This window comes from Buteo buteo, chromosome Z, assembly GCF_964188355.1.
Source record: "Buteo buteo chromosome Z, bButBut1.hap1.1, whole genome shotgun sequence".
Taxonomy (NCBI): domain Eukaryota; kingdom Metazoa; phylum Chordata; class Aves; order Accipitriformes; family Accipitridae; genus Buteo; species Buteo buteo.
Genome location: NC_134204.1, coordinates 5,112,681 through 5,138,624, shown reverse-complemented (window position 1 = coordinate 5,138,624; position 25,944 = coordinate 5,112,681). Strand labels below are relative to the sequence as shown.

General features: G+C 41.7%; 1 long non-coding RNA gene across 1 annotated transcript; it reads right to left on the bottom strand.

Annotated features, from left to right (window-relative positions):
- Positions 1 to 11,122: 11,122 nt before the first annotated feature.
- On the bottom strand, positions 11,123 to 25,724 carry LOC142026757 (uncharacterized). Its single transcript, XR_012648907.1, has 3 exons — positions 25,451 to 25,724; positions 15,784 to 15,983; positions 11,123 to 14,908 (listed from the first exon to the last, which is right to left on the bottom strand). It is a non-coding gene; the product is annotated as an uncharacterized LOC142026757 (long non-coding RNA).
- Between the last annotated feature and the right edge of the window lie 220 nt (positions 25,725 to 25,944).

Here is a 25,944-nt window from a genome sequence, read left to right as displayed (position 1 = left end):
TAATCGCTACAAAGAAGTCTACAGAAATTAACATTCTTAATATTGCTGTGTGACCAACACTTTTCTCATTAAGACTTTCCTTATAGAATAGTCTAATGGAACATAGTTTATAGGTTTCTGAAACTGATGGCCTTCAGACAGAGAAATGTTTCTTGGAAGAAAGCTGAGTGGTCATAGAACCTTTGCTAATCTGGTTGAACTGGCTATTTTGGCCTTATCAACCAACGTCTCACTTTCAGGACTGATAGGTTCAAATGACGCAAGAAAATTTCTCTCCTTTTCTCTGTTTATGTTATCAGGTTTGGGCACGTTCACTAACAGTGGTGCCTCCTGAGCAGTGAAATGTCTTCATTACTTCTCAAGGTGCAGGGTTTCTCTTACAGAAAACAGCAGAGGAAGCATTTTAAATAAGCTATGGGTTTATATATTTACCGGATTTGAGAATGGGATTTCTTTACATCCAGAGATCTCAAAGCACTTTCCAGAGCACTATTTCAGGAGCTGGTTACCGATGTGGACACAAACAGTTAAAAAAAGCTTTCTTTCTGAATGCCCATAAATGAGGAGGTTTGTGTGCTGGACTTAAAAAGCTTCCACAGTTGTTAAGATTTCATGCTGGCCATAGTCTGTAATGATGAAGAGTTTACAATTAAAACTGATGATCTGGAAAATAAGGAGCAAATTCAAAACTACTTTGTCTCAAGAAAGTCTGAAATTATGGGAATATTTAGTACCTGGTGTGTCATTCCCTTATCTCAACTCATTTTGGGTTAATCTGTAATCCTGCGAAGGGATTAACATGAAGCAATTTTTTTTTTTTTAAAGCATTCTGTCTGTGTCTATCACCCGGCTGGTTAGAAGAGCAATTGTGTAATTGGCTATAGGCAGCCAGATTGTGAAATAAACTGAAATTACAAGGTGAAAGAATTTGCTGCAGCTAAGAAAGTAGATATTTCGATATTTCAAAGTACAAGTGAAATTTGCAGCTTACACTAACATTTGCTAGACTAATAAGAATACAGAAATATTGACTGCAAGAGAATCAAAGAAAAATTAGAGCAGAACTGGGACAGATAGAATCTGATTCTGCAAAATCATTGAAAGTGTAACAGGATGAATTGCCAAATGCTTCTTTCTTGCCGATCCCTCTAGTCCTGTTCTTTGTGAGTAATTCCCCTCTGTCTGCACCACTGGTACGTTCTGGTTTGATATTTGAGAGCGAGGAATTCAGACTTATGCCCGGCACTTTATGGTTTCTCTGAGAAGCCCTGATGAACAGTCTGCAGCTCATAAATGATAAAAAGCGTGCATGTCACTAGCTCTCTAGACTTGATGAGAGAGGTCCCAAAAAAGTATGACTTTTGCCTGATACAGACGTTTGAGGGTCATTGGCTTTTACCACATTTTGTTCAGGCATGTGTTTGCACAGCCCCTAGCTCAGTGGTATCTTCAGTTATTCCGCTCTTTGTCTCCTAAATGAAAGGCAACACTTGTGTAGAGGGTCTACCTGAATGAGCAGATGCTTCAAGCTTCACAGAAGTGAATCACCTCCAGTCTAGAAGCCCTCAGGTCGTATTAACAGCTGATGGTGTAGAGATAAGTCACGCTGAAGGGGATGGCACAGCTCTGCCCCAAGGTGACTTGCACAGTGTGGGTGAAGTCACCCTGGTTTTTGTCCATCTGACCAGGTGAATGCTCTAAAAGAGTGTAGCGTTGTAGCCTCCTGAAGGGAAGGGGACTGGGGGTAAGCATTAGGGGAAAAAGAGGAGGGTATCGAAGCTAAAAAATGGCATTTATACAAGAAATAACACTCATAAAGAGCTACAAGTAACTTGGAAATTGAGATTGGTATGTGCCTACAGATCTCCTGGACCACTGAGTTTAACCTTGACTACTTCAGCTGTCTCATATAACCCACTGCATAAACTCACCAAACTTCCCTTTACTTCATGAAGGAAACATCTTAAAAATGGTTGAGTTTTGCCTTACAGTTGCAAGAATTCCTTTGTATTATTATACTATAATTTCTTGCACACTTGCTTCATCTCTCTTGAAGACATCTTCAGAGGACTTCTCACCAGTAACACTTCATTTTCTCCACTAGAAAAAACTCTGCCTTTTGCAAACTATTAGATCATATTTGTTATTCCACGACTTCAGCCTGTGATCAGCTAGTGCCTCTAGGCCATGTCCTCCTCAATCGTTCCAAAAGATGAGCTCTCAAATTATCAGAATATCAAAATATTGAGATACTTGCCCTCAAGATTCATGATTTTGCACCTTGCTGTTGAATGATATGATATTCTTCTCAATCAAGTTTCCAAGCTTATGCCATATAGGTACCACCTTCTGACATTCCTCTGTATTAATGGTGAAAGATGGTGCCCTGGTGCATGAGCAGAAAAACAAAGTGAGGTCCAAGAACGTTGTATCCCTCCAGAATAATAATTCAGCTTTCAGTGCTACTTCTGGCTGTCTGCTCTTAAGCTACACCCTCGCCCACCCAATGATTTCCTCCACAATTCTTTACCTTCACCAGGTAGTTCAGTTGTGTCTTAGGTAGCACTTTATCAAATGTTGTAAAAGCATCCTAACAAATGAGGCTTTTCACATCTCCTTTGTCTAGAAAATCAGCTACCTTTGCCTAAAAAAACCAAGAAGCTGTTGGAACAGTCTGGCATAATCTGCTCTTTTGTGAACACATCTTTATCAGAGAGGTTTCCAAACCATCCAAACACTGAGCTTTTGCTACAACCTTCACATTGGCACATGGGAACATAATTTATTTAAGATGTTGTTTGCTGGAATGGCAAAAAAGCTTGTTCTTTACAGAACATCATAAGAAGTGTTGTATTTCTGATATAGATGATGAAGTCATTGGCAATTCCAGTAACTTTTGTTGTTGTTCTGTTTATTTCTGGTATTATAGAAAGCGTAAATATGCTTTGTGACCACAAAAATTGTGTGAATGTTTGTGTTAACAAATAAGAAACTGAGTCTTCCTTTTCCTCTGGTTTTCCTCTAGTTATGTCTGGTCAGACATTTAATTAGCATAGCATATTGGATCTGTTCTCAGTTGCTTTCTGCAGTGGCTAGCCATTTACATCTGTACACAGTGGGTGTTAAACAGCGCAGCTCTGATGTGCCGTATTTTTACAGTGACCTTTCACAGGTGCGAATAATTATACAAAGTACCAGAGACCAGTAAATTGGCCCATCTTTGGACAGTAGGCAGGTTAGCAGCTGGTATGTGTTTGAGTGGCCTCCTGAAGGAAAACGTCAGTACAGCATGAAACAGGATGGGATGCAACCCGATTGTTTTGGCGTGTCAGAATTGGGGTTCTGTTCTGCTTTTTAAAGTTCCATTTTTCAAGTACGCAGGCTTCTGTATCTATACACACAGCCACGAAACTGCCACGTGGGTGTTCACAAACTGCAAGCAACAGGGTTAGCACAGCATAAGCAGTTGGACTAGATGATCACTGTAGGTCCCTTCCGACTAAAATATTCTATTCTATTCTATTCTATTCTATTCTATTCTATTCTATTCTATTCTATTCTATTCTATTCTGTTCTGTTCTGTTCTGTTCTGTTCGTGGCTACTGATCAACACACCAAGTGGCTTTGCTCTCATTTTGCATCACAAGATGGATGCGCTAAGCGAATGCATCCACATGACACAGTGAGTTAGATCTGGTGGCAGCCCAGGAGGTTCGTTATGAGTCTCACATTGTGGTCCCAGTGCTTGTCACCACTGACTACCTTGCATCCCACTGGGGCTTAGCAAGCTTAGAAGGGGGAGGCATTAATAACAGGACCAGACAATGTGCTTAACCATACAGAAACCACTTTGTATAAGCAGAGCAATCCTGTTTAAATAATTCCAGGGGGGATAATCTTGTATTTCCCAGTTATGCTAAGCTATTCCCAGCTTTTTCAATGCCTAAACATAGACTTTGATGCTGTAGTTGAGGATACAGTTTTCTGGTTTGCTCTGGTCTGTCAGGGAATGAATCAACCTTCTGTTGGATGTGTCCTGAGCTCATACTGCCTTTCCCGTCTTAGTGTTGCCACCTACTATGCATCTACCATAACAAAAATATAACTTCATCACAACAGGTGAGCATACAGTAGAGATAGCTCAGAGCTGGTCAGGTAGGGGTGATACCAAATGAGGATTGCCTGATCATTGCATGTGCCTACAAAAGTAGTAAGTGTATTATTGTCCTTGCCTCAAAGAATGGAGGTTCTCCATTGGAGGGAGGACTTTGCACATGGCTCTTTTTGCAGGCTGTAAGGTCTGCCAGAAAGAGAAGGTTTCCTCCTAACAGTTCCCTAAAAGATTTTTTGACAAACTGATCTCAAGCTTCAGTTTGGGGAGAAAGCCAGAAACATGTTGCTTAGTTTGGAGCTTTCATGAAAATGTTTATATACTTCTACTCAGCCTAACTAAGCTGATTGAAATGATTGTTAGTAGAAAAGGTGGTAATAGAGGACTGAACTAGGAATGCTCTCTAATATCAGCTGTTTGCATCTGTAATTCAAAGTAACTATTAAATGCACCAAGATTCACAAGATGTTTCGCATCTGCTTCCTAAGCAGCTGGTCCATTTCAATAATTACTTCAAATCCATTTGGGGGACGGGAGGTGTCTCATTCTTCTGTGCTGTGCTTAGGCTTTTCTACCTCCACGCCTTTCTTGTTATCATTCTTGTTTGTCTATTATTTGTCCTGCTTTCAGACTCACTGCTGTTGATGCAACAAGTTTGTTTTGTCAATTCACACTTTCCAGAATGTCCCCCCAGTATTTTAGCATACTTTTTTTTAATCCATTGCTTATGGATCTTATCTGGAAATGAATCGGTCATCTCTCTCTTTCTTGAATCTCTCACTGCATTAAGTAGACTGGTTTATTTTGTCATTCAGGGCACAACTGCCAGTTGTTGCTCAAAACGGTTTCCAAACCTTTAATTTCTAAAGCAGTTTATAGGCAGTGAAAGCTGGAATCAGCATTCAGGTTTTGTTCCTTGTTCCTTCAGGTAACGGGGGAAAGCATTGCTGACTCCATAGAATTCTTATTTAATTTTCATTCTGATATAAAATACTAATTAATTAGTGTAACATTTCCAAATGAATTTAGAAACACCAACTCTTGCTTGATTTCATTTTATCTGAATGAATAAATTGCTTAAGAAACCAGATAAGGTAGTCTTGGAACTGACTGTGTAATATGGCTTACTTAGGGTGTTGGGGAACCTTTTCATCAGCTTCCTTTGCTTTTTTTAGTTTTGCCCCAAGTACCACTTTTTTTCCATCACAGCAGATAGATAACTTCATGGGTTAAACCCTTGGGTTTTGTAACAAGAACAACTATGTCTACCCTTACTATTTGACCTCTGAATCTTGCTTCATTCATACCATTTAGCCTGGTTTTTTAATAGGTCTTGCTTCTAGGAGGCATGTTCTGTGTGAGTCAGTCAGAGCCTCTTTTACCAAATAGCTACCGTCAGCTATCACCATCATTACGAAAACTGTGGTTTCGTTTGCATCCCACCATGGGAGACAGAATCTTTGAAGTCCTGAAATTGCGTATATTATTTACTTTTTGATTAGGTGAATAAATAACGTCACTGGAACACTAGTTGTAAAAGATTTGGAGACGTTGGCAGGCCTCCAGGCCGAGGATGAGCCTGGGTTCCATGGCCACATTGCGGTTCCAGTAACAGATAACCAGATACAGACTTATAGCAAGAAAAGTCTGGAATGTGATATTTTGGGGAGCAGGGTGAAATCTGTGTGAAAGCAAGAATTCTTTGGGAGCTTTTGGGGCTAAGCCATTAACAAAGTCTCACCACAAATTGTCTTTACCCTCACTGCAAAGCAGTACGTGTGCTCATACAGGGGCATTAGAAAGAAAGGCAATTTGAAAGAATGGAAAAGCACAAAAAATATCTTCCCTGTTTACCAGTTTCTTGTGCTTTCTGCTGTCTTCAGACCTCTTCTTCGACTGCTGTCTTTGGTTTCTTCTGTACCTCTGCTGCAAGGACAGATGCAGTTATGCTATTTTCAAGCACTTGTTACCAAGCTCGCACTCTCCGCCTGGGCTAGTCTAGATCCCTCTTCATCCTCTTGCTGCTTTGAAGCTGATCTTATTTATGCCCAGAGGGCTTGTTGCAGAAGCCAGATAAGAGAGATAAGGGCACTGCAAGAATGCATTTGGCTGCCGCTCCCCTGCAGTTTCAGGGGAACTCATAGCCACAAGATGTTACGCAGGTTGAAAGAAATTGGACAAAATTCAAGGAGGAGGTCTCTCTACTGCTTATTACTGGCTGGATAGGACTATCAGTAGAAAAAATTGCACTGCTTGTGCTCTGTTCTTACAGTGTCTCTTAAGTGCTCCTTAGTGGTTCCTTTTAGCAAAGGGAAAATGGATTTCAGATCTGTTCCCCCTTTAGCAGGGATTCAGGGCAGAGCAGAGAAGCAGCAGAGTTTCGCTGTCAGCATCTCTGCAGCCCTGAAGCAGCGCTAAGTAGCCTTGAGGACAGTGACTCTTTGCGACTGAGCCAAAATGTTCTCTCTCCCTCTTTGCTGTCTTCAAGTCTCTCAAGAAATTGTGATCAAGAGAGTTTAATAAGTTGCTACTCAACAGTATAGCAAACAAAGGTGGTAAGAGGTGTTTCATGAATGATATTTTAATGGAAGCCACCATCATTATAGGCATCATAAACTGTCAGCATCTTTAGTTTCGTAAGGTGATTCAGCCATACGAATTTCTTTAATGCTCGTTTCTTTAATGCTCTTTAATGGTGTCGTTCCCAGTCAAGTGTGTGAAGAAACCTCTGTTAGCTGCAGCTGAGGTAGAGTTGTACTGAAGTTGGCGCGGGCTGGTCAGAGATGCTCTTGTCTGTATGTGTGCATGGGATATCAGAAAGGCAACACCCCGGAGTAACTTGCAGATGTTAAATTCCCTCCACAGAAAGTGAGAGGATCAGGGGAAGGAATTTTTTATTTATCCAAACACAAAAGACTTAGACACGGACATGTCAGGTACATCCAAAGACTAACTTCAGCCTACTTTGGGTAAAATCTTTGGTCTGTCCTGTAGGGAACACACACAATCCCAGAACAGCTGAGGTCGGACAGGACCTCCGGAGCTCATCTAGTCCAAGCCCCTGCTCAAGCGTGGTCAGCCAGAGCAGGTTGCTCAGGGCTGTGTCCTCTCAGATTTTGAGCATCTCCCGGGACGGAGTGCCTGGAGTTGTTCCTCCCCAGGGACAGGAATCGGCATTTCCCTTTGCTAAGTTTCATTGGATTCCCGTGGACCTATTTCTCCAGGTTGTCCATGTCCCTCTGAGTAGCAGCACACCCATCCAGTGTACCAGCCTCCCAGTTTTATACCTTCTCCAGACTCGCCGAGTCCCATTGTCCAGTTCATCGATGAAAATATTAAATAGTATTGGCCCCAGTATAGGTACTGCTGTAACCCAGGGGTACACCAGTAGTGACCGGCCTCCAGCTGGACTTTGGGCTGCTGACTGCAACAACAAGTAGCAGCAAAGTCCTGCAGAAGGTAATTCAGAGCTGGCGTCTTGGAGGGTCATTTTCGGGAGTAGCACAGCTTTCCTTGCAGAGAGGTGGCAACCTCCACAAAGCTACTTCTTCCTGAGATTGCCGTAACGTTTTACCCACTTTAAGCACCATTTCACCACAGCAAAAAAAGAAAGCCCAAATGGTGAAGGTACCCATGAGCTCACTTATGAACCAGTGGTAGCTCCTCTTCCCAGTGAGTGGTCCGGCGAGTGGCAAGGACCACGAGGCTGGGGGTAGACAGAGTCTCCTAAGACAAGACCCAGCACCTTTTCACTTTCCATTGAGAGCAAGACCAAGAGTGAAAGATCCTGTTCTCTTCCAGCTTTTGTAAAATATATACTCACACCGTATCACCAAGATATGTACCCCCCAAAAAAAACCCAACAGGTGAAATGTTTTTGCTGCTGAAAAAAAGAATTAAAAAATTAAAGTAAGCTTTTCATGCTAAGCTAAACACATTAGAAAAAAACACATTTTTTCTTCAAAAACATTTTATTTCTATTATTTTTTAATCAAATGAGGTTCTTTTAGTTTTGGCACATTCATTATTGCTCTCCAGGTGTCCAAAAATGGAAAATAAAGCCTGGTAAAGAACCTTCCAGAACTTCTAGCAGGAGGGAACAATTGCAACGAGGAAAAAATGTAATTGGTCAGTTTTTGCCGAAGCCATTTGTCACATTGCCTTTTGGGCCATGGTGTTGACCCCTCATCAGCAGGGTTCCAGTGGGGCCAGCCACACAGGCACGTCTCGGTGACCTCCCTGTAGTTGTCAGAAAAGTGCAGGTTCCGTGCCGGGACCCCTCACTTTTCCTTCACCCCACTCAGCCAAATATAAATATTCATATTTCTTTTTTGCCTCATCTTCATTCCCCCCAGGAAGTAAATATCCCTTCCCTTATTCTCCCATGAGTCATCCCCAAACCTTCCCACTTCTAAACTATTTTATTTTGTCTTGTCTCATACTTGTTTATCTTGGGTGAAATCCTAACCTCACTGAAGTCAGTGGCAAAACTCCCATTGACTCAAACAGAGCCAGGATTTCTTCTTTTGTCTTGATTAGATTGTGGGTGTGTTTGCCTTGAATATACTTAATCTTGTCCTGGTTTGCTTGTAGCTTTTGGATGAAAGCCACGCTGCATCTCTGTGCACTAAGCAGTGTGTAAGCATTTGCTGTTCTGTGAAACTTAAAGGATAATAATTAGTATGAAGGATTTACTGCAGCAGTTCAGGAAGGTGTGGATGGAGGCAAATAAAGGAAATCAAACATAAGTTCCCATGTTTCAGACCTAATACTTATTTACAATGAAGGCAGAGACCACAGAGAAGAAAACATTGCTCCTGTTATTTGAGGCTCAGGGCTTATAAAGCACATCCACAGGGTTATAGTGCACTGCAACAGCTTTTGCAGGGAAATGCTGATACCACAGAAAGCAAAAGGGACTGGGTGACTGCAATGCAATAATAACTCAGACAGGCTTAATGGGAGGGAAAAGCAGCTCCCGTGCCAACCAGCCAGCGCTTCTACTGTTCCAACGGCAGAGGAAAAAGCACCGTTTGGCAACCGCGAAACAAAACAAACCAGTAAAAAGCGCGGAGACGGAGGCACGGGGCAGGAGGTCTGTGTTCCAATCTGCCTCCTTGCAGAACATCCGCCTGGAGCTGAACAGCCCGGCAGAGACGGCCCCGGCAGGCGCTGTGGCATTTGGGGGGCAAACACGGTCCGTCTAGTGCCATGGGGGGTCAATAGCTTCATCTTCCCTCCTGGCATCCTCTGCCCTCGAAACGAGGAAAGCAGTGGCTTCTCCCCATGCTTGGTTTGGGATCAGGACTGCCTTTTGCAAAGCTCATTTCTTTCCGGGTAGGGAGTGACTTCCCAAAAGATAAGCACCTCTTCGGTTGCCAAGACCGTCCTCAAGGGAAATGGTAGAAATTTGTTTTCTTGAGGTCACAGGAACTTGACTGAAGAGCACGTGGAGGGGAGCTGTGGGCTGGGTGGAATAGCTGAAAATGTCTATTCTGTTTCTACATCCAAAGATCTGTAAACCTCATACATTGACAGACTACACAGGGTGCTGCTGCCAACAGCTGATAAGGTCTTGTAGAGTAAGTAACATCTTGAAAAGGTTTACCCTCTGCATGCTCCAAGGTTGCTAGAAGCGAGCAGAGCCTGCCTTGGGACTTTTTTCCCAACAGTATCTTATGAAGAAAATCTAAGTTATTTATCTCCTGGGACGAGGCAGTCATTCTGTGATGTGTTAAGGACATCCTCATACCACAGAGGAATACACTGGGTATATTTAGAGGAGTCACCACCTCAGAACTTTGCTCTGCTTTATGGCCAGCCTGACAGATATTTTTTGAAAAGTTTGTGTTTGACTTTATAATGGAATAAATGGGTGATACAGATATCTGGTGAGGTATGAAAGCGAAGCTCTTCATTTATCACAGCTAGCATTAATGCTACCAGAAGATGCAAGACTGACTTGATCAGGAAAAGATCTGGGGCAGTTGCCACAGCCCAATTTACCCATCCTCTTTTTGATCAAATCACCCCAAAATATTCAGAATTGATGACTATTTCCTGCCAGAGGTTAAAACTCCTTTTTTTTTTCTGTCTACTTTTGCTCTATGCTTCACATTTACATGAACAGAGATACTCATCAGTCTAGGCTGTGCTTTCCAGGTGTTGCCAAGAATACCAAGGCACAAGAAGGCTTTATTAGATAAAAGGCAAATCTACTACACAGCTCACAAAGATCACTGGCCAGATCAAAGCCCTGAACTGTATTCCAGCAGATAGCAAGTCCTAGAGCTGTGAAAATAAGTAATCACTAGTAACTCACTTGATACTTTTAGATTTTTACGTTTTGCTCTGACTTTCATTGGGAAACTAACATTTAATTGACTTAACATAATAAATTGTTTTTCATTAAAAATCTCTTGAGCTTCTATAGTCTTCATTATCCATTGTGAATATTTCAATTTCACAGAGCTATTTTTATATATATATATACACACACACACATACTGCTTGGTGGCATATCCATTCCTTATTAGATGGCTTCAGCAAATAACTACCGTACAGGGAGAATTTCAAACTGCATATTTGAGTGTAAAGTTTGCCAATGAAAGTTTGATCTTAAAATCCAGTAAAGCCGATTTCCAGCAATATTTATGGAAACCAAGCACAAAGAGAAAAGATATTCCACCAAGGGGAAGACATGAAATATTTTCTCTTGACTATGCATGGAAAATCTTTTTGAGATGCGTGGTCCATGCTACTCCATGCTTTCAGTTGCTAACAGCTAAGCAGCCTTCAAACCTGCACTGCTGAATCTCACATAATCTTCTATTTACCTGATAGGAAAAAAAAAGAACCCAAGCACCAAACAACAACAACAAAACAACAGTTAAAAATTTCAGGTAGTCTATTGCAAAACTAAGCACCAAGTGAAAATTTTTGTGCAACGTTTAAAATTTAGCAAGAAAAGATATCCTTTTTAAAGAGGAATTATCAAATGTTCAACATGGGGGAGGAAGATAAGCAAAAATAAAATATGATCTTTTGATTGAGATACCCAGGGTCGCAATACATTGGAGTATGTTTCAACACAGTAACTTGATATATATTTACTAAATTGTTTGGCACATTCAGCATGTCCCCAGGGAACTGTTGGAGGGAACTAGCAGTACATTTTTCACTCCTTCCCTGTGCATTAGCAGACATAAGGTCACACTAGTATAGCAAAGATGGGTGCAGCCTCAGGCTCATTAGCTCTCAGCAAGCTAGCCAGATGAGGCAGCGTGGTGTTTTCCTTTCATCATTCAAGCTTGAAAGGAAACTGTCGGCAGCCACTTGCTCTTAAAACAATGAAAATTTAGGTGACAGCAATCTCATTAGCTGAAAGGTAGCATTCAGTGGAGATAAAGATTCCGAGGTAAAGATTTCCCTCTTCTGCAACACATATGCACAAACTTATTAGCAAACCATATCCTTTGAATGCAAAAAGCCATGTATGTGAAGAGCAAATAGTGCTTGTTAAATTACAGCAACTGTGCATCAGTGAATTATATTTCTTGCAGGAAAATCAATGTCTGGATGACTGACTTCCTTTCAGAATAATGTATACATCTTAGATGTATATACATATTTACAGAGCAGCAGTTTAATCTGTAACCTTTGCCACAGAATTGATAGTTTCCCTACAGATGTTTTCTTTGTCTTGCACAGAACTAAAATGCAGAAAACGCACAGGGATATAAAAGCTGTTATTCTCAGAGTTTTCCAGGCTTCAGCCATGATGTATGCTATGCTTGAAGATTAAATACCTTTCGCATTCCAATTACTGTACGTGAAAGTCTATTGATGATGTTTTATTGGTAATATTTCATTGCTGTAAGCTTTTAAGCTGAGTGGAGCTATATGCTTATGCGGATTTCCTAAAGTCTAGGAGATCTGGTGTTGAAGACATATTTACACTCAATTTTTTATTTTTTCTGTGCTTCAGTTCAAAACTGACTTAACACAGAGATGTTTTCCTGCTTGTGTTACATAGGAAGTGGGAACCTGATGGTCTTAATGATCATTTCTGATTTCACTGGTGGAGGCAAGAGGTTGGTTTGTGTTTTTCTTAGTGATGGTGTTGTTCCAAGGTGTTAGCAAACACTAGGAGAAGAGTACTTGCTCCGAGTCCAGCTGTCAGATATGAAGAGGTTGATTACCAGAGGTATAAAAAGCTACTAGATGTCAAGATTCCTGTAAAAAATGTGTGGCACTTCACTCCCTAGGACTGTTTTGAAAATCATAGATGTAAAGGGCTAGATTTGCCCTTCAAGTTTACATTTCAGCTTCTAATATATTTTCTTAGACTACCTCCCACTCACAGCATTAACTTCTCTTTAATGACTCCCCGCCTCAACTGTTGCCTTCCCATCTTTTATGATCTTCCTGATTCCTATCTCTCCCCAGCTCTGTAGGGTACATTCTCTCTCCAGGAAGCAGGAATCCAACCATCCCTATTATTGCTATCCAGTAGCGCTGACGAGCCCAAACTGCCTGTCAGCTCAACCAGGAGAGGGTCTCCAGAAAATACCCCATGGCCCCACTGCCCGTAATTTACTGCCCGTTATCTGGCAGGGCACTGCCAGGTGATGGTCTCCAAACCCCTCGTAGATGACCTTCCTTCAGCTCCCGGCCACCTCGCAACCCTTCAGTTTGTGGCTTGACACAAGGCACGGAGGACTTTATCTTGTCCTCTGAGCCATCTTCTTTTCTTCAGCCCAGAATGAATTCTCTCCCAGTTGCTTTCTCATATCCTGTCTTATAAAATGCTGAGGACCAAACCTGCTAGAAACACTCTCTCAACCTTTTTCTCTGCATTGGGACTTTTGCCAGAGTTTGGACAGAGTTGCATCTGGTTTTTGCCTAAAATGACTTTTTCCTGTTTTCTTTTTTGTTTCTTTCTTTTTTTTTTTCCTTAGCTTATTTAGTAAATTTATCAGAAATAATATACCAATGTATAAAATAGCCTTCACAGTCTTTTTGTATAAACAATAACCAGCTTGGATGAAATTTGCAACTAGGGAAAGTAGGTCAAAACAATGTGACTAAATCATTCCAAAACAATCATTGGAAGGAATCAAATTCACACCCACGGGGTTTAAGTGAACAGATTCAAACCTGCCAGGGCTTTGGCATCTATTGCCGTCTCTGGTACTTAAGGGCAGGATTCACCAAAGCTTTATGAGTCAAGGAAACAAAACAAAAAGTCCAAAGCTTAGAAACTAGTTTTCATCTGCTCTTTTTAAAAAGTTTATTTGATCTTCAGAGCAATTTATATTCAGTTCTGCTTACCAGGTTGAACTCAGTAGCCACATCAGCTTTTTAGTGCGGATAGGTTTCAGCTCCTCTGGAGAGTCTCCAGAAAAGCAGAAGACAAATGGGAAAATGTCTTGGTCATTGGTACTTCCCATTTTTTCCAAACTCAGCAGAAGCTCAGTGTAGCTAGTTGTTGAAAACGCCTGTGAGACACTCTTCCCCAGTTTATTAGTTTCTCCAGGGAAGGGCTTAGCCCAGAGCTGTCAGCCCATGGTCCAGTTGCCCATGGTGGCCACACGGGGACCAACAACATTGGGTCTGATGGCTGGTCCTCCCCAGGACAAGCTTCTGTCCTCGTTTGCTCTTGATTAAGCCTCAAGAGCAAAAGCACGTACTGTTCCTAAAATCAAACAAGTGTCTGTGGACCAGCTAGTTACTGATTTTGCGAAGGCTGGTGTTTGCCTTCTCACCTGCACCTCCTGCTGCTGTGCTTACAGACCTGTCTGTCCTAAAATATTAGCCAGTGCACAACACAACTTCAGCCATTCTGCTTTTGACCTGTTTTCTAGTTTGAGGCTTCAAGAAGTGCAAAGTTGTCCATCTTTCAGTTATAAGGCTTTTTGCGTTTATACTAGACACAATGTGAACCCAAACCAAAACAAAATAAAACAAACATAAAAGGAAAAAAGAAAAAAAAAGAAAAAGAAAAAAAAATAAGCCCTAGCTCACAATTCCTTCCACCAAATTGGAGCCATTTGTATCATGATTTGGAACCAAACTTTGTGGTTGGCACCATTTTCTGCAACGAGACAAAATAAAATCTTGGATACAAATACTCCTACACGTAGGAAAGTCTGAATCTGGAAATGTGTGACTTGTCCTAAATTTGCACAGCACCTTTCCTCAGGAGATCTCTCTTGTTTTACTGATGGCAACTCCACAGCACCACAGTGTGGCAGCAGCCTGCAGGCAGGGAAACTGAGGCAAGTTATCCAAATGCAGAATAAGGCAGGAAAAGGAGACATTAGTGACCCAAATCATCCCTCACCAGAGAATAAAAAGAGAATCCAAGATCTGCTTCATTTCTTCATCAAGCCCACTGGGTTCACAGAGTTCATGCTAACAATTGACTCATGCCAATCATCATTTTCACCTTTAAAAGAGCTGATGAAGATGCCACTTCACAAAAAGCACTACCCTTGCCTCTTCACTTTTCCCAGATGAAATATTTTCCAACCTGAAGTAACAAAAAGAAGGGGGAAAAAAATAAAGAAAAAGTGCATTATTTTCTTTTTTTAAAAGAAAGAGTAAAAAAAAAAAAAAGCTACAGACCTTCTCTGAATCCCACCCTGTATTTCATATTTCTCCAGTGAGGCTCGCATTCCTTTATTCAGATTCCAAAAGTAGAGATAATTTGTTCCAAATGTTTTCAAAGGCAATCAGCAGCATCGACTTACATTCTTTCCAGGGTTGGGAGAAAACTGTGAAATCTTCTAAACACTAATGGAGGAGTGAGTGAGGGGGAGGGATGGGGGACAAGGGGAGATGGAGGAAAGTGAGAGGGGAAAATGAGGGGAAAGAAGGAGGAAAGGAAAGAAAAAGAGAAAAAAAACACAGAAAGGAATATGCTGATGATCTATTTGCTTATATTGTTACAGTTATGACTCCTTGAGCAGATCTGGAGAGACTTACTGCTTGCCAGCAACATATTTCCATTGGCAAGGTAGCTAGCAGTTCTTAGCATGATATTATGTAGCAGAATATGATTGAGAAATAGGCCATAAAATTATATATTTATTGCAAGACTGTCAGTGAGATTTTTGCAGGGAAGCTAAACATATAACTCCCTGTGTGTCGCATGTCTATTTTGTCTGCTAGAGATCTTGACTGAACTACTCATCAGTCATTGTGCAGGCTTAGAAGTCTGGACAGATGTTACTAGTGCAAATAAAGACAAAAATGCTGCAATTTGTCTTCCATTTAAACATATATACAAGCCACAGGGTTGTTGAATGGCTGCCTTTAAAACACAGTGTGGTCTGCGAGCTGCCTCTGAGAGCGGAGAGGGCTCACGACGTACCGTCTGCTTTGCCACCGGCTCTCTGTGTGGCCTTTGACAACTCATTTAATCCCCGGCTTCCCGAACCTATAAAGTAGGAACGATAATTCTTGCGGTGTTTCCCGCACAGGGACAACTGTAGGGATTCATCCCGTTAAGCCTCGTCAGGTAGACGTCACCGTCACGCCATTGACTTTGGGAGCTGAAGAGTTGGCCAACAAAATGCCGAGCGGTGCTGGTCTGCTCTCGGCCGCTCAGACCCAATGCCTCCCTCCACCTCCCGGCAAGCTCAAACCCAACGGAGAAACCAGCTTACCCTCCTGGCGTTGCTGAGCTGGAGACGTTTCTCCAAGCTCCGAAAGGTCGGACATCTGCTCCTTCTTTCCCTGGCCTCTGCCTGCCCTCCCAAGCCGGGCACGGTGCCACGCGTGCGATCCTTCGTCCCGAGACGGTCCCCGCTAACGCAGCCCCGCATCTCGCGTCGGCATGCCCGCGAGCGCCGACGGCTCCTTATTGCTAGCAAACGGACAGTAAATGATGGGTGGTTAGCGTTTAATGGGCGCGTATTAACTCTTAAGCTTTCAAAAGCTCTAATTAAGCCTGGCTTTCATTTGAAATCCACCCAAAGTGGGAGAGTAGGCCATTTGTTTTTACACAGCTGAGGAATGTGCGTTTAACTATCTCAGGAAGGAAAAAGAAATGAAAACCACTTGGAGAGCTGGTAAACTCAACCACCTGTACTCCTTCAGCCTACTGGAAAGTTCCTCTCCCCACCGTAGACCAGGGCTTTTGAACAGCTACAAGACACGGCTGGCGTAAAACTCGAATTTAATACAATGCCCGTTGCAAAAGCAGCAGGGCTTGGAGAGTTTTAACCAGCGTTTTGTCACTGTCCACCCAGCGCCGACAAATTTATCTGCTCTCTCCTTGTGTATCATAACGCATCTTTGCCTCGGCATTCCTGCTTCCCAGAGGTCCAGATCCTAAATAAGACAAGACATCTAGACAAAGCTGTGCAAACTCAGCTCCGTCTGACTAACTGTTTGGACAGGTTTGCTTTAATCATAAACAGTATAGTAAATTAATGCTAGCCATGCTGAATTGTTTTAATGCCTACATGCTTTCTGCTGCGTGCCCAAAACAGCGCTGTTTTGTCTTCTGCCAATTACACCGGCCTCTAAGACATTCTCCTACAGCTTGGAGGAATGTGTGTTTTGAGAGATGCTGAAGGGACCCCAATTTTAGGAGCCTGGGAAAGACTGCACTCTGCCTTTAGAGCGTGGGTGAACGTGGGGATCTGGTGCATGTGAATCAGGCATGAGTTTGTGAGACTTTTCTAGCACCCACACCAAAACTGTGCAATGACTTAGGAAAGTTTTAAAGTTACAATATGAAATGAAGCCTGAGAATGATAGGAAAATGAGAAGTTTTTAATGAAAAACTTGGATTGAAAACCAGAGGAAATTACTTGGTTTTCAGCAGCAACTGAAAAGCTGAGGTTTGGTTAAAACAAAGAGGGAGGAAAAGAAATTGAAAAAAGTGTTTATGGTTTATTTGTTGAAAAAAAAATCAGCAAAATTAAAGGAGAGAAATACTTTCAATAAAAAGAAGTCATTTAATTGTGTTACAGAAGGAAGTCTCAAGACTTAAAACTCCAAACTGAAAAATATCCTTCACAGGAAGGAATTGGGTAGTGGGAGGAGGAACAAAATGGATACTGAAATTAAACTCTCTTCTTCAATCTGAGATACCTCCACCTTGGCAAGAATTTGATAAGTAATTAAACATTAGATGTACAACCTGAAAAAAAAAAAGATTCTTTAACTGAGATTCAGTGATAAGCTTTTCCTCCACCATTGCAGATGGGAGCCTCTATACCTGTTCCAGAGGCAAACTGCACAAGCAGATTTTGCCTGAACAGATTCATATCTCACTCTTTCCACCTAGCCAGGAATAAAGCATGTAAGGAAATTAATATACACTACTGCATTTTGCCTGCTGCTTGCACACCCTGCGCAGAGATATTATACCACGGCACTCATGAATTGTCACTGTCACCTGAGTCTGAGGTTGTCCGGCACGTGCCAGCACAAGACTCACCAGTGGGCAGACTTCACGGTGTCCTCGAGATAAAGCAGAGATGATTAGAATGGGATACAGGGGTCTGTAGGGCATCCACCTCCCTGCCAGTGATTTCTCAGTAATCCAGAAAGCTCTCCTAGACTTTACTCACACACAGTCTCCAGTGTGTTGCTCTTTGAGTGTCTCATTTTCTGGATCTTCAGGTCAGGGTGAGAGCTTGCACGTGCATCGAGTAGTGACATGCAGGGGATACTGTGGTTCTGGATCGTCAATTTTTTTCAAATTATTTTCTAGCCACTCCCTTTTGATCCCAAGATATGTTTCTGGAAATCCTTTCCTAGAGTCTTTTTCTGCAACCTCACTGTACTTTCTCAAACTAGACAGAATAGTAAAAAGAAGGAAAAAAAAGAAAAAGAAGAAACACTCAATTTTTCCCAAGCAGGTGCCTTCTCTGGAGTAACTAGTTCCTCCCACTCCTGCCTGAGACAATGTTTGCAATTAGTTTCCCAATAACACCATCTGGAAGAGCATCAGCCTTACTATGTTTTCACACCCAGGCCTCAATATGACCATGAAATCAAAACAAGGCAATTTTTCCAACCACCTGGCAAGTTTCCCTGGGATTTCTGAATTAAAAGAGCCAGTGCAAGAAACTTTGGCCTGATCTAAGCACCGCTATGCTGTCTTGCAGCCCATGGCGAAAATGTCTTACAGATTTAACCACAACCAGAACTTCCTTTTGGGCAAGGTTTTTTTTTCCCCAAGATCTTTTCTTTGGAAACTTTTCTTAATATGGCACCATCATGCCAGGTCTGTTGGACTCCGGTCCCTTAGCATTGCTGTCTGTGAGCATGACTGAAAGTTTTGGAGCAGGAGAAGGTAAGGCAGAAGCAGTCACCAGGGTTCAACTCTGAGCTAAATGACACTCAACCCCCAAAGAATTTCCTCTTCTCACCCAGTCACTGCAGCTATATCGTGGTCCTGGTAAACCAAGGCACCTTGTGATGGGCCACTTGGGAAGTTGCAGTGTGCTTCACTCTAATCTCATTTTAAATGACCTCAAGCCTCATCCTGCTGTGACAGTACTCCTCACCTTGGTTTAGGTTCCCGTTCCACATCCCTGCACATATTTTCACACAGAGATTGGGCCAACTATAGCATCCTGGTCAACATCTATTCTGAAAACAAAGCCGAATTTAGCACTTCATCCTCTGTCTTCCAAAGAAAATCTGTTTCTGCTGTGTATTTTAGCCAAAAATATGGTGAGATTCTGGGACTGATTGAAGGCTAATTCATACTATGCTGATATCTTTCCCCAGTGACTTGTTCAGTCTTCTCTTTTTCATACTGTGACATGATGGAGTAGCTGCTCAATGTATGCTGCTGTGCCAATCTCCAGCCTGAGCAGCGTCATCCATATTTTCACTGAGTCCAAGTTTACAGCTCTGGAATTGAATTCAGAATGTTTTTAGGACATAGTCTTGTTTTATTATTACAATTATTATTCCTAAATACTTAGAAATCATATTTTAGTTAGCTGGCTTCTTTAAAGGACTTTTGTAAAGATTGAATTTGTTGGCCACTTCTGATGTTTATGACACAGTTATTACCAAAAATGAAATCAAACTGAGTATTTGCTGATGTGGACAGGCTTCTGAATGAGTTCCAGCATCTAAGTTTTCCCCTGTCTTTTCCTGCCCTCCTGTCACTGTCTCCATCTGTGATGGCTTTGGGCTCCATTTTCTCTAGAATCACATGAAAATCAACTCTTGCAGTTTGGCCGGTTATTCTTGTGTCCTTCATAGATTTTTGTATTTATTAGCAAAATTCCATGACCGGCTTTGCACTGCCCACATTTGAACACAGAGTCTTCTACCCCCAAATCATATCTCCAGCTGGTAATCTGTAAGTTCACACAAGCAGGTGGGTGGTGCTCACCGGGCAACGGTGAGGCTCTGTCCTGCCCAGCCTTGGATTTATCGAACTCTCTTTTGGTTGTGTCAATATTTAATTAAATTGTTCCTGCAAATTTTCTTTTTTCCAGTTGCCCATTTCCCTCGTTCATAGACCAAAGTTCCTCTTGTCAGTCTACTACAGTTTTCATGAGCCACGTTAAATCTCCTTACCCAACACACCTGAGCCATGTCTCCACATGTCGCCATGAATTATGGTGACCCATTTCCATTGCGAATAGCCCCTTCTTCATCTTCTTCTTCTTCATCTTCTTCTTCTTCTTCATCTTCTTCTTCTTCTTTGGATAGACTGCACCAAGGAACTCTCCAGGATCTTTGGTAAATTCAGGAGTCTCCACCGCAGTCCTGGGCCTCGTTTTGCTGATCTTAAATTGCCACCTCCAGTAGAGCTGTGTCTTCTTTCAACCGTCATGTGGGATCTGGTGTCTGGGCATGCCAGGAGGACTAGTCTCCACAGGCTCTTTCCAGGTTCAGGTGGGGTCTCCTTGGGTGTGCTCCGGCAAGCTGAGATGAGTCTTTGCCATCAGATGCAAACAAAGAGCTTCTACCCGATTTGGATAACGCAGCTTCTTTCCTGGGGATACGGTGCTGCCCTACCACTGAAGATGAGCTAATCAAGTTGGCTGCCTGAAAATGCCCCTGTCCCTTCCCTCTCTCCCTCACACGCTTTCTATCTAGTCTCCATGTTTTTTCACTTGGACTATGAAATTAAACAGAAGCAAGAACTCCCAGGGATTTTTTTTCCCTCAAAAATAATTGGCTTCTGTGTTACTCAGGCTGGGATAATCCAGCCTTTCTGTTCCAGTTCTCTGTTGGTTACAGACAATGTGGAAGATATATGTGCCCAGTCTTACCAAATCTTCCAACTGGCCCCGTTCCTCATCCACTGACTCATCCAGACGTGCTGGTCTGCATGCCTTTTATTTCTTTCGGAAGCTGATGTTTTCATCTCCCTGAATCCCTGCTGCAGCCCATCTCGGGTAGCAAATCCCAGATCGGGCCATAACTTTCTTCGTCCTCTGCTAGGCTTAAGCACAGCTTAAACCTCCATGATCAGCCTTGCCAGGCGAGGACGGGAGCTTTACCAGACAGGTCCTGGGTCTTACCGGACTTTTTGTAGCTTTTGTCCCAGCAAATACTTTTTTTCTCTCCAAACACAGCTCACCTCTAAGCTCTTTCAGGGACATTTCCAGATACTCTTTTAAAGCCTTGTTGTTTCATCTTCGGCCCTTATTTTGGTTCTTGTTTCAGATTATCTGATCTGTTTGATCGTTTCCGTTATTTTTTCCAGCTTGGATCAAGAAGAATTACCAGTCTGCAATTTCTCTCCCTGGGAACCGGATCCTGCTGCTGATACTAACATGACTTCTTATGTCATGAGCAATTAATCAGTATTCGGGGCCTCCAGGGTTGTTCTGTCAGGAGGTAGTATTGCTACTATAGTCAAGTAATGCATGAGTGCCACCCTTTTTAGTCATAAAGAATATGTAAAAATATGCCTCATTTTCCTAAGCAGAGACAGGAGGCACGCAGGACGGTTTCCATGTTTCCAGGCATCTTTCTAGTGGGCTCTTCATCTTCTAGGCAGTATTACATAGGCTTTTCTCATATCATCCTCTTTTTCTTTCTCCAGTCTAAATAACTGCTGTCTAATCAGTGCCCAAAACTGCTACCATATTTAACCGCGTTTAGAAATGGAGGCCAAAATCAAAACCTTTGGTCTGAATAGCCTAGTTTTCTAACACTTTTTTGTACTGTCAGTGTCATGGACTTTTTGTTACTGCTGTGTGTTATTAGACTTAACTGTAATTTATCAAAGATTAAAAAAAAAATCCCTGTATTTTTGCTGTTCTTTATTAACTGACATGTCCCTAAAAAACTTTCCAAGTACCTGGCTTAAATACTGAGTCATCTGATTCAGTTAAGTTTCCACCTGCCTCAGGTATGCTGGGTAATAGAGTGTTTTTCATTGCATAGCAGTTTTACTGCAATTCCACTGTAATTACACTTAGAATATATTTTTAAACGTGTATAATTACCCCTAAGTTTAACTGTATGACTGGCATTATTAACTCTGTGTTCTTAATGGAACAGAATTTAACCTGCAGTTGTACTAGAATTATTCTGACAATTTTTGTAGCAGTTGTATATATATTAATGCAAAATAAAACTTTAGAATAATTAGAGTGTAAGGTAAGTTGTGCACTGAGATACTAAAAATAAAATTCTTTAATCACAAAAATCCATGTGTAAATGACATAATTACCCTTAATATGTTTTTTTATACCAAATATATTTGTCAAAATCTTAAACATCAAAGCAGTGACAGAATAGTGTAATAAATCTGAAAGCTGTGCTAATATGGATGACCTTCCATTTCATATGAATTTGTAGCAATTATAGATATAAAAAAGTGGAACCATTTCATAATTACATAGGACATATGATGAGATCATAGTCAAGTAATTATACTGTAGATTTTGTCTTGTATTTGGATCTTCCTTTGGCCACTTGTTTTGTAGTGGAAAGAGTTCCCTGAGACCTGGGTTCAGGAGTGAAGACAAGAGGCAATTAAATATACTGTAGCCTAAAGTAAATCAAGAATGACTTTAAAATTATAGAAGGCTGAGTCAACACTACATTGGTTTTGCTCTGGCATAGTGTCTCTGATGTTGATGGAGCTAAATGGGTGTAAAATTGCTCTGACAGACTGGATATCAAGCATTTTCAGAATGAGTTTATGAGGCTTTGAGTATTTCCTACCTTTGGTCAATACAGCTAAAACCAACTTTTTCTCATGACTAAGAGATGTTTGCTGACAGCACTGATCCAGCCTTGATCTAGCTATCACAGCCATTAAATTCCTACTCAGAACCAGAACTGGAAAAATGGGAGAAAACCCCCAAAATAATGAGGACAGAAACATTATTAGCCTGTCTCATTTGAACTGGAACAAAGTTATGTTCAGGCTTGGTCTGAGATAAGGGCAAGTGGCTGAGGACAATTTTTCTTGTAAAAGCTCTGTTTGAATGGTTGAAATTCAGTCATTCCTATTTATTCTTCTTTTCAAGCTGTAAAATATAACAGCCTATAAAATAAGCAGCAGGTGACCAAAAAAGAGAGATACAGCTATTAACTGGACATGCAGGAGAACTCCAAATGGAGTAGAAATGCACATCTTTAATAGAGATTTATGGATATTTTTTTTTTGTTTCAAAATGTTTTTGTTTGAAAGCTCTTTCGTTACAGCGAAAATGGGGAAGTTAGGAGACCCATGTTAGATAAAGGGAACTGTATGAGATCTACTGTGTGAGAATGTCCTAGATAATGAGTGACAGCTGCGAGGTTTTGGTCTCACTTTCATTTTAATGGCATCCTCCAGTGATATGCACTGGATTTCAAGCCTTTGTCACACTGTCAGCTCCTGTGATGATCCACAGAATATGGACATTTGACAGGTCTTTAATAAACAGTTTTCTGCTGGGATGAATTGAAGTTCAGCTGGATCTAGTTTGAGTTCAGCAGAACAGACAGTGTTGTTAACTCACCTTTATGCTACAAAAGAAAAAAGAGAAGGAAGAAAAAAAAAAAAAAATCCAGCCTTGGACACCTGCTATCTTTCCAGACACTAATTATGAGAGACCTCATTTTGGTAGAGGATGAAAATGGAGTAGCAACCTAGAGTAATGCATTGTCACTCCGAGAAAACTATGGCTAGAGCACTAGAAAGTGTTTTTTTTTTTTTTCTTGGATTTTGACCTACCTATAGTTGACTAAAAACCCTCCAGGGGAACTCAGTTTGATGGCTTTTTGACAGAAATGGGATCTCAGGGCTGTACTTTGGTTTTGTTGCAGAGGGTCTTCTGGTGCTGGCTCACAGAAACAATAATTTGTTGCTGGACACAATGTCCATGTCAGGGCACAGGCAAGGCAGGCAACCACCGTGGAGTTGAGATTCCTAAGAAACAGGGAAAAGGAGCAAACCAGTTGTGGCTCAGCTGCCTATTTTAGACTCTGCTGCTTCCTCCATGGAGGAAGAGGAGAGGGTTGGAGCTGGGTAATGTGGGGCAGCAACTGCCTCCATCACTATGATCCCTTCTTCATCGCAGCAGAAATGGGAATCTCAGTTCTTTAGGACTTCTCCATCCTATTCAAATCTTCCTTTTCCCTTCTTCTTCCTGTTGCTGAAGCAACCTGGTTCCCCATTTTTTATTTTTTTTTTCAAAAAAAATTTATTTTCCATATTTGCTTTGTTATTCTCATGTAGGTCAGCTCTGATTCAAGTGGTGTTGCTGTCTCAGTAAAAAGGCCTTATAGGTGTGATTTAGCAAAAGAAGAGCTTTTCCAGTGTCACTTTAGTAGAGTCAGTACAACAAATGGTGGGTGTCAAGGAGCTTGTGCCATTTACTGCAAGATTTATTACATAGAAAAGCCTTTATTCCCCAGATTTAGTTCTCCCAGACATGAATATTCTTGGGAACCTGACTCAAACCTCATAATTCAGGCTGATCTCTACTTTGTGCAGATCATTTTATGTTGCATTCTGTGTGAATATAGAATTGAAACAATAGAGAGAAAACCTAAAGAATGTTGCTGGCATGGATTGGCACGGTAAGGAATTGAGCCAAATTAGAAAGGGTGAGGTTATGTTCTTGGACAAGACAGAACCTGATGTATCTGTGATATCACTCAAGAAAGATCACGCCTTGATACGCTATTTTCCGTGTTGTCTGTTGAGTGCAAGTGCTCACTCAATTATCATATCAAAAACCCCCTGAAGTTAATGGAGAATGTAGTTGTGAAAACTGGGACTAAAATGAAGAAAGTGTGGGGCTCTGAGGTTTTTTCTTGAAAGAGGAATATATACCAAAATTGTGACCAAAATAAAATACAGAGCCTTCCTCAATGACCTTTCTAGAGTGAAAGAGTTGGGAAGAAAAATAAAATTCATGAATTCAGGTGTTCATTTGTCTGTACAATTTGAGGTCACAGTCTTCTACGCACAAGGAAATACTAAAAGAAAATCAGGCATGCCAGAGGCACATACTCGAGCAACTACACTTTGTAAGGTGTATGTGTTCCTAATGGCCCCATTTATGCATAACTGGAAAGATGTTTGTTCTAACAAGTCCTTTCCCCAAAATATCTGGACTGGATAATGCATACAGTGAGTACAATTGAGAATGACATGTTAGGAAAAGCTGATTAAGAATCACCTATGCTTAAATAGGAAAGGAGATGAGTATTAAAGTAGCCCAACTGAATGAAATTGGACAGTGTATGCTATCATAAGTGACAGCCGACATGTTTTGTTCCCTGTTCTATTCAGGGCTGTTAGCTGATTAGAGTTATCTCACCAGGCTGTGTTTTCTCCGCTCTCTCGTGGGATGCAGCAATCCCTGCTGCATGACTCTGCCACGGGATGAGTTTGCGGTGGCTCTCTGCCTGGCCCCGTGAGACTGAAAAGAAGGACCAATGGGGTCCCACGTTGGCTTAAGGAGAGGAGGTGAAAACTTCCCGTTGCACTGAGGACACCGAACCGCTCTGCAATTCTTACTGGAGGTCTAGCAACATGACTCTGGGAAGGAGTGAATGGAGCTGGCTTGGAGCTCCACGCAGATGATTGCTTTGATTTAGGGCTAGGATCAGCGTAACGAGTTGGCCTCAACCTGCAGAGCTGCTCCTAGTACTACATCGAGCCAGAGCCAGAAAGCAGACAGAAAAAGCTGCACCGAGATATACTCCAACGAAGGCCCAAATACATAGGTCATTTTTCAATAGAAAGACAAAGTTAGTTCGTTTTCCTCAAAACTGAAATAGCAGCTGTTTTAATTTCTAACAATACAGAATTCCTCACCTTACCGGATCGCTGTAAATATTTACCACATCCATCAGGCTATTAAGATAATGATAGAAGCAATAATTTACCTTCAGTAGTATATTCTGTGGTAGCTAATCCTTATGCTGCAAGATGTCATGGCTTTGCTCTTGTTCAGGATCTTTCTTCTGGTAGTTAATATGCTTTTTCCTTCTGACACCCAAGGCTTTTGCGCTGCTTTATTTACCGTCATATATGGAGATGACATACTGTTAGGAGATCGGTTCTGAGGCTGGCAGACATAACTTAGGGAGAAGGGGAGAGGCATAGAATATATCCCAAGGGAACAGGGGAAATTCCACTTTGCTTTTTTCTCTCTCTTCTGCATTTTACGTTCTCTCTCAAAATGTTGTGAAGATAAGGTGTGGTGGAGGGGAACTGCAGGGAGAGAGGGGAGGCTCCAGGTCTTCTGAGATCAAAGGGAAGACTTTGAGCTCCAACACTGTGCTATGCAGAGTCCCTAAAAGGTCTTCCCACTAAGAGTTTGGGAAGTGAGATAGGCAAGGGAGAGGTACAAAAGCATGTCAGGTACTGAAAGTGGGGT